The sequence below is a fragment of the Amblyomma americanum genome, chromosome 1 (assembly GCF_052857255.1).
Source record: "Amblyomma americanum isolate KBUSLIRL-KWMA chromosome 1, ASM5285725v1, whole genome shotgun sequence".
Taxonomy (NCBI): Eukaryota; Metazoa; Arthropoda; class Arachnida; order Ixodida; family Ixodidae; genus Amblyomma; species Amblyomma americanum.
The window spans coordinates 301,588,677-301,598,258 of NC_135497.1; positions in this window are offsets into that span (position 1 = coordinate 301,588,677).

Sequence of the window (9,582 nt, forward strand, 5' to 3'; positions counted from 1 at the left end):
TTTAACTGCCACCTGTCAAGGTGGTCAGTGTACTTTCAATCCGGTGGGCAGGTTGTGATGACGTCGCCAGGTCAAGTGACCTATGTGGCCCGTCGGCCTCTTAAGTTGCTTCTCTGGTGAATTTTCGTGGATTTTTCGCTCATGGTCAACGACGATGACGATGCCGACGGCGACGATTTAATAAGTATAAAAGAACCGATTCCCCATCTTTCAGTTGTTCAGGCGCTCGGTCAGTCCGTTGGTCTGCGGATGGTATGCAGTTGTCCTCCGGTGGCTGGTTTGGCTGTAACGCAAGATGACTTGCGTTAGTTCCGCCGTGAACGCTGTTCCTCTGTCCGTGATGAGCACATCGGAGGCGCCGAGTCGAAGAAGGATGCACTCCACGAAAAATATGGCTACTTCTGCTGTTCCGTTCGGTAGGGCTTCTGCCTCGGCGTAGCGGGTCAGGTATAGTCGGTCGCTATGATGATCCACTTATTTTCAGACATTGACATTGGGAAAGGACTAAGCAAGTCCATACCGATCTGCTGAAAGGGTCTTGAGGGGGGTTCAATGGGGCTCAGAAATCCTGCTGGTCGGGTGGGAGGGGTCTTTCGTCGCTGACAATCTCGGCAGGTTTTCGCAAAATGTGCGACATTAGCAGACAGTCGGGGCCAGTAATACTTGTCATGAATGCGGCGGAGGGTGCGCGTAAACCCGAGATGTCCAGCTGTCGGCTCGTCGTGTGAAGTGTGTAGAATTTCTTCGCGGAGACAAGCAGGTACAGCAAGGAGGTAGGCTGTTTTTCTTGCTGCAAAGTTCTTCACAAGGACCTCAATCTGCACACAGAAGGAAGACAGTCCTCGCTTGAATGAAGCGGGAGGTGAAGAAACCTTGCCTTCCAGGTACTCGATGAGGCGTTTTAGGTCGGGGTCCCATCGTTGCTGCTGAGCAAAAGAGCTGGGGCTGATGGGTCCCAGGAGGGCGTCCTCATCGTCGTCCGGCGGTGGTGTATCTACAGGGGCTCGTGAGAGGCAATCGGCATCAGATTGCTTGCGTGCGGACTTGTAAACGACAGTGACGTTAAACTCCTGAAAACGCAGACTCCATCGAGCGAGTCGGCCAGACGGGTCCTTCAAATTGGCAAGCCAGCACAGCGCGTGGTGATCGCTGACCACCTTGAACGGTCGTCCGTACAGGTAGGGGCGGAATTTTGACGTAGACCAGATGATGGCAAGACACTCCTCAGTTGTCGAATAGTTAGCCTCGGCCTTGGAAAGGAAACAGCTAGCGTATGCGATGCTTTCTCCAGCCCGTCGCTTTTTTGAACGAGGACGGCGCCTAGGCCCACGCTGCTTGCGTCGGTATGAACTTCAGTATCTGCGTTTTGTGGGCAATCGGGTGAAAGTACTTAGACTTTAATTCGAATCACCCGATTGCCCACAAAAGATCCGTTGTGTCATCTTTGGTGAGGTGTACGACACGAATTTGCAAAGAAAAGGAAGATTTTCAAGCTGAACTTCAAATGATACGCCAAGAACTTTCGTCCAACGGCTATTCCAACCATTTTGTGAAAAGGATCGAAAAAAATATTTTGCAACCGAGCTCTTCCAGTCGTAAGGTTTTCACCCCCACTGCTGGAATTCCGTATGTACGGGGTATAAGCGAAGCTTTATCCCGTATTTTCGCCAAATATAACTTGCGCATCGGACACGTGCCTTCCAGCAAACTTCGAAGTATGCTGATGAATGTCAAGTAACCCCTGTCAGATAACCGCTTTCCCGGCGTTGTCTACCGAATCCCGTGCGGTGATTGTTTACATAGGCGAAACGGGAAAATTCCCCAGAAGATTGAAAGAGCATCAGCGCGATGTTGATAACCACAAAGTGGCTTCCAATTTATGCTATTGCCGAGCACGCGCACGAAAAAACACATTATATCGCCTGGGACAACGCCGCAATTCTTTCCAAAGAGCGGAACCTGAAGGCACGGCTTTTGCTTGAGTCATCATTCATCCAGACGACACCTGATACTATGAACCGGAAGGAAGGGACGATGCCACCCGTGTACATGCAGTAATTACGTCATATTCTGGGCATTTAGGTTTCGAGCACTGCCATTTTAGCCTCATTGTGAACAAGGAACCCGTACGGGTTCCGAAACGTCAATTTGTTTTGACTTTGACTTCGTCAGTGACTGTAATTTTTTGATCAATAGAGATAAATCTAGTCGCGTCTTGCGTCGCAAACAAAGCGATAAAGTGGTGTGGCAGAAGATTTGAAGAACGAACAAACACTGCAAATATTCGCGGCAATATAGTACCTGCACTGTACAGCATCAGCTTTCAGGTAAGTTTGAACTACGGTGCTAGTTTCCTTATCTGACATAATGGATACTTTCTTTTTCTTTGCTCTATGCAGTGGAGAGCATTTAGCTATAGTGCAGTGCACTTGTGCAGTGATGGATGAATGTTTGTGGGATGAGAGTTTGTGAGAAAAATTATCTCTGTGCTGCTAGTTGAAGCAATTTAATCAAAAGCCTAGAACCATGAGGAGACATACTCGATCTGATTGAGCGTTCGATCTTATTGGGGGCGTGGAACCGGTACGGACATGGCTGTACCATTCACGCACGCGCTCTTCTTGCTGCAGGCTTTGCTTCGTTCAAGTGCAAGCCAACCTTTCCTGAAGAATCATCTCAACGGCTTATGTGTACACCGGTCGCCGGACGGGGAAGCATCGTTCATCTGCCCGCCATGGACAACTGCCAACTTTGACCGCAACGAAAGGGATCAGGAGGTGTGCTTCAACGCTGAATTTGGCCGCTGCCCGCTTCCGCCCAACGAACCTTGGACCAATAATCCTGTCGGTTACAGACTACAAAAGGCGTGGAACTTCACTCAGCAGTTGGGGCGTGGAAACAGTACGGACATGGCTGTACCATTCACGCACGCGCTCTTCTTGCTGCAGGTTAGTGGCACCGATTTTCATTGTAGGCACTCAGTGTATGCGCTGCCGGTTCCACCCCGTGTGCTTTTTTCAAGTCTCCTTTCTCATTCGTTCCGCCATAGTTGCTTGTGCCGAAAACGGCACCACTTCGTGTTATATCACCGTTTTGCATTTTATTTTCTTTTGTTGCTTCTGTGCGGAGACGTTGAGCTAAATCCTGGCCCTGGCGATGACACAGTCCTGCAACAGCTTCTAAGCGGTGAGAAGGAGATAAAAAACAAACTATCTGACAGTGAACAATACCAAGCTGAAAATAAGTCTGCAATGGCGAGCCTAAATGCCCGCATAACCAAACTAGAATCGGCAATAGCTAAGATAGATGAAATGCAAAACACCGTGTTACAGTGCAGAAAAAGCTGTGAAGTTTGGGACACAAGGCTGCGCTCTCTCGAACGTAAACTGGATGGCATTGAAAACCGCAGTAGGCGATGCAATTTAGTGTTTTTTGGTGTTGAATATGAAGACGAATGAAATCGCATCAGACAGTAGAAAAGAAAGTGAAAGACCTATGTTTCTTCACTTTGAAATGCGACAATATTGCAATTGAAAGGGCGCATCGTTTAGGGAAGTTTTCAGAAGATCGACCTCGACCGATTATTCTAACTTCACTTCGTACAAAGCTAAGCAAGCGGTTTTGTCAAACGCGAAGGAACTTAAAGGATCCAAGATAAGCATATCGGAAGATTTTTCTGCGACCGTTAGAATGAAAAGGAAGCGGTTGTTAGAATATAGCAAAAAAGTTAAAAAAGAAACTGACAAAATGCATATGAAATACGATACCATGTACCTAAACGATGTCAAGTATATATTTGATGAATCGCTTGACCAGGTAGTGCCTGCTCATGACAAAAGTCGGCGAATCGCTCTCTTCTTTCGGTCTTGATTGTAAACTGTAGGAGCATTAAGAATAAAACAGATGACTTCGCGGCCCTCCTTAACATGACTCGGCCCACTGTGGTACTCGGATCCGAATCCTGGCTTGATGAAACTGTTAGCGATACAGAAATGTTTTCCAGAAATTGTGTTTGCTACCGGAAGGACCGAAACTGTCGTGGAGGAGGTGTCTTCGTACTAATAGACGAGGATATTAACTCTAGGGTGCTTGAAATAGATGTTGGCCAAAGTGAGGCCATTTGGGCTCTCATTGGACTTGAAAATGGCAAAACTGTTTCTTTATGTTCATTTTACCGCCCGCCGAGTGATCCGGTAAATGTTTTGCATGACCTGAATTACGCAATTGAGGCTGTAAAAACAGACTACATGGTAATGGGAGGTGACTTTAATCTTCCAGAAGTTAGCTGGGGAGAGCAAGGGCTTACTTCGAGAGTACAGAGTGCGTCAACCAGCGCAATCATTGAAATTTGCTGCTCTTATGCTCTGACTCAGTTGGTCCATGAGCCCACGCGTGGGGATAATATTTTAGATCTGATATTAACGAATGCTCCCACTGCTGCGAGACTTCCTGTAGTACTCCCAGGTATTAGTGACCATGATGTCGTTTGCTGCAAGATGAATTTGCTTTACGCAAAAATTGCTAATTGTGCTCGGCGACGCATTTACAACTATCAAAAAGCCCGTACAATTGATATAGCACTTTCTTTAGATGCATATTACGATGTCTTCGAAACTTTAGCGGAAACCGAAAATGTGCAGACGTTGTGGAGCATATTCAAAAATAAACTTCTAGAGTTGCGCGATCAATATGTGCCATCATGGATAATGACGCCTCGACGCAGTAGATCTAAGCCTTTGTGTAATCGAGAGGTGCGCAGGATCGCCAGGAAAAGGACGACTACTTATGCTGCATATAAGAAATCACCTTCATTCCGCTTGAGCCAGAAACTGAAGCAAATAACTAAGGACATGAAACATGTGCTGAAAATAGAAAAAGATAATTTCTTTGAGTCTTTTCCTTCTATGATGCAGAGGCGCCCAAAACAACTCTGGCAACTTATCAAATTGATTGGCAAAGATGCAGTGTCAGTTCCACCGCTCGAAGATGACGGCAAGTTGATCTATATCGATCTTGCAAAAGCAAAACTTTTCAACGAGTACTTTAGCTCTGTGTTTGCTGGCCGCCTGAGCAGCCATCACTATAATGCGCAGAACCCCGATATGAGCGCAGAACACATGGAAGACATCGTTTTTGATTTGCGCGGAATTCAAACATTGCTAGAAAAATTGAATCCTTCGAAAGCCATGGGGCCAGACGGCTTACCATCTGCATTACTTTCTTCGTGCGCGGGCCCAGTATCAAAATACTTGTTTCTTATTTTCACAAAATCGATTCAGCCGCCGCGGTGGCTGAGTGGTTATGGCGCTCGGCTGCTGGCCCGAAAGACGCGGGTTCGATCCCGGCCGTGGCGGTCGAATTTCGATGGAGGCGAAATTCTAGAGGCCCGTGTACTGTGCGATGTCAGCGCACGTTAAAGAACCCCAGGTGGTCGAAATTCCCGGAGCCCTTCACTACGGCGTCTCTCATAGCCTGAGTTGCTTTGGGACGCTAAACCCCCATAAACCCACCAAACCAAACAAAATCGATTCAAGAAAGTGCTTTACCAGATGATTGGAAATTTGCTCACGTCGTTCCAGTGCACAAGTCGGGGCCCCACAGTATCGTTTCAAATTACCGTCCGATCTCGCTAACGAGTATTAGCTGCAAGATGCTTGAACATATCTTCTTTACAAACATAATGAATCATTTGAACGCTTTTTCGTTACTATCCCACCAGCAGCACGGTTTCCGCACTGGATTCTCTTGTCACGCAATTGATTGAATTTACATATGACCTGGCTGGTGCCTTGGACGACGGATTGACTATTGACTGTTTATATTTAGATTTCCGGAAAGCCTTTGACTTAGTCCCCCATTCTTTACTGCTTGAAAAACTTATCCTGGTACAACATAAATTGTTCAGTTATTGCCTGGATTAAAGAATATTTGCATTTGAGACGTCAAATAGTAGTGTTAAATGGAGCGCAGTCTGATCAGGCAGACGTATCGTCTGGTGTACCTCAGGGGTCGGTTCTGGGGCCACTCCTCTTTTTAATCTACATGAATGATATATGTTGCGGTATTTCTTCAAAAATGCGTCTGTTTGCAGATGACTGCGTTCTATACAGGGTCATTCATACTTCCGACGATTGCATTGCCCTGCAGAATGATTTATCCTTGATTACCAACTGGTGCAATTCTTGGCGCATGGATATTAACGTGGAAAAACCTGTGTACATGTTACATGTTTTACTAGAAAAAAAAATTCTCATGACTTTTCATACTTTATTAACGCAGAAACATTATCAAAAGTTTTCAAACATAATTATCTTGGTGTATACTTTACTGCAAATTTACCCTGGCGTCCCCATATAGATTACATTACAAGCAAGGCTTCCAGAGTACTGAGTTTTCTTCGCTGAAATGCGAAGAATTTGCTGCCCAATGCCAAAGAGCTCCTGTATAAAACTAACATTAGACCAGTAATTTAATATGCTTGCTGTGTCTGGGACCCTTGCTGCAGGTAGATATTCACAAGGTTTAAAGGATCCAGAATTAGGCTGTGCGATTTGTTACTGCAATTTTTCCAGGAATTTTAGCGTCTCCGCTGCAAAGAATAACCTTGGATGGGAATAACTCCAGCAGCGAAATACACTTCTTAGACTAAAATTTCTCCACAATATCTTTCATAATAAAACTGGCATTAACCGGGAGCATTATCTGCGTCATCCCGACTATGTCTCACCGCATCTTGATCATGCCTTCAAAATTAAAGAGATCCGGTGTAAAACGAACTTCTTCAAGATGTCCTTCTTCCCCCAAACAATTCGCGAATGGAATAAACCCCCACATGATATTGCTACCATTACCTCCCCTGATGTATTTTTTCCTCTTTGCGAAATATGCATTGTAATTAAGCCGTTGTTTTTTTCTTGTATTTTTTTTTGTTTTTGTTAAAGTGTTGCCTGTATGCTTGTTTGATTCAGTTGCTTACCTATTTGCTTTTTATCTGCATTTCCTGCTTTTTCGATTGTCTTTGAGTTGTCTTGCCCCCCCCCCCCCCCCCCCACGCCCCCCTCCACTGTAATGCCTCACGGCGCTGTGGGTATAGTGATAAATAAATAAATAAATTTCAGCTGACTGCCTAGCGAGGCAATGCAAAAATATATATTTTTCTGGAAGTCTGCACCCCTCAAACTTTTCTCTGTGAGTGTACTTTGTGCCCAACATGCTAAGTCATAGGGTAGCTTTTTTAGATGCATGGATGTGACCAGTGTTGGCGGTAACGCGTTACGCGTTCCTTTTTTTTCGGTAACTTAGTACCGTACTCGTTACCATTCTGTAACGTACTTACGTTAACATTTTTAGGTAACGTGAGGTGTAACGTTACTAGTTACTTTTTGTTCCAGTTGTCCCCCACTCCCCCCCCCCCCCTTTTCTAGAAAAAACGCAGAGAACCTAAATTTATACTACAAGTAAACAAACATGCCCTCGGCGACCTCTGTTGCGGCTCGCATGCATGCCAGAAAACACCTGCTCTTGACGAGGCACCCAACTAAAAAAAAGATTACCAATAAAGCGCGTAACACGTGGACGAACACGCATTCACACATTTGCCTTCACCTACCTCCCCTTCCCGAATCACTCACAAACACAAGTCGCTACAGAATGGCAGCATGCAAGCACATTTGAACATGACATTTTTCAGAATTACTGTAAATTTGTTGAGAGTTCAGCGATGTTTTATTTGTGAAGTTAGAATTGATGATGAAGTGTCATTTTATGTTTATTGTCACATTCAGAAAATGGCTTCACCATGCGCCACAAATTTAGAATCCATCACATAAAACTTTACAGGCAACTTTAAGCCACTATAACATTGCTAAGCTCCTGTACATTTATGCAAAGTATTCTCGTTAGATCAGGATTTCGCGTAAAATTGTTGTTTGGGCTAGAAGTTTTATGTGAAATATGAGCTTTATAAAAGTGTTATCGTGAGTTCTTAAGGCGTAGACGACGCTCTAACTAAAATTTATGGCCATGGAGTAACGGCAAAGTAACGTGCGGTACTTTTTTTTCAGTAACGGTAACGCGTTACTTGTTTTTTGTAGGTAACGTAGGGGCGTAACGCGTTCCTTTTTCTTAGCGTAACGAGTAACGTATTTAGTTACTTTTTTTTCGGTAACACCTACAACGCTGGATGTGGCTGCCTGTGGGAGAAGCTGTGGTGCCTTGCACTGTAAATGCATTTTTCATGAACTGGTATAAAGCACTTTGCAGTGGGGCATATTTGTATTTTGTTTTTAGTGTTTTTGGAGAAGCAAAGTATTTTGCATTTCAAGAAATATTGTCACCTTTGTTGCTTATGACTTACAAGTTGTTCAAGATGTAAACTTGCTCTCACAGCTTGAGATGACTAACTTACTGAGATTTGTGGAATTATTGTATAGAAGTGAATGTGGTCTGTCAAATTCGCTTGCTTTAATGACATATTCTGAACTTACTTAGTGTGCACAGTTTTCTGCACGAAATATCCCCAGTTTGGCTACAAATTCATCCATGGTGTGTACAGTATCCTTCTTTCTGCGTAAACCATCTCTATGGTCAGCTTGAAGAATTTCTTGTGAAGACTTAAGACGGCATTTATGTCATTAATAAAATCATCCCGAATTTGATACGCTTTGCCATTTTGGTTATTGATTGCTTTCCAGACTCATGCATATGACATACGGAAAGGTGTATGTCCGATTTCAGACATTCTGTGAACTTTAGTACATCTCGCAGGGCCCATGCATGGGCCTTGCAAGATGTACTTGGTGGTTGTAGTTCTGGCTTTCTTCGTGATGGGACGTGGAGAAGGCATTACCTGCGAATATGCTCAACAGATCCGCCGGCGGATATCCGGGATGTATATCTATCGGCGGTCTAAATAATATTTGTAGCACCGTCGGAGGTTCGTGCGAGAGCCGTTGAACATCGACGGATTTCCCATGGATATCTGTATATTCAAAGAAGATACTTCGGACCTCTAGTGAATGTACACTGGTTGACTTTCCAATTTCGGACATACGTACAGTCTTGGACAAAAGTCTTAAATTAGTATAGTCACGTAATTTTGGTGGCATGTTTTCTTCTCTACAATGATGCGGAAGATATCACAATGTGATATTCGCCTATTACCGTTAAATAATTTTTATTCGATTTTTTTTTGTCGTTCTGTTTTGGTTTCAAGAGCCGAACGATGGCTGTGACGTCAGAGAGCTTTTGTGTCATGTGAGGCATAGAAAAACGTCCATATAATCGCTGTTTAATCGTTTTAATTTACTGCAGTGCTGAAGCCAGCCTTCCTCAAAAGCCGGAATGACAACGAATGTGGAATCAGCGATTATATTGCATTTTTTATGTCTCGCGTGACCTCAAGCGCACGTTGACGTCAGTCCTCATTCAGCTGTTGATACCGAAAGCGAAACAGCAAGAGAAAGACATTCGATTATAAATTATTTAGTGGTCGTAGGAGAATACCAGGTTGTGATCCATGTATACTAATGCCTTGCTCATTATTACAAACAAGAAAACACGCACCTAAAAGTTAGGTGTCTA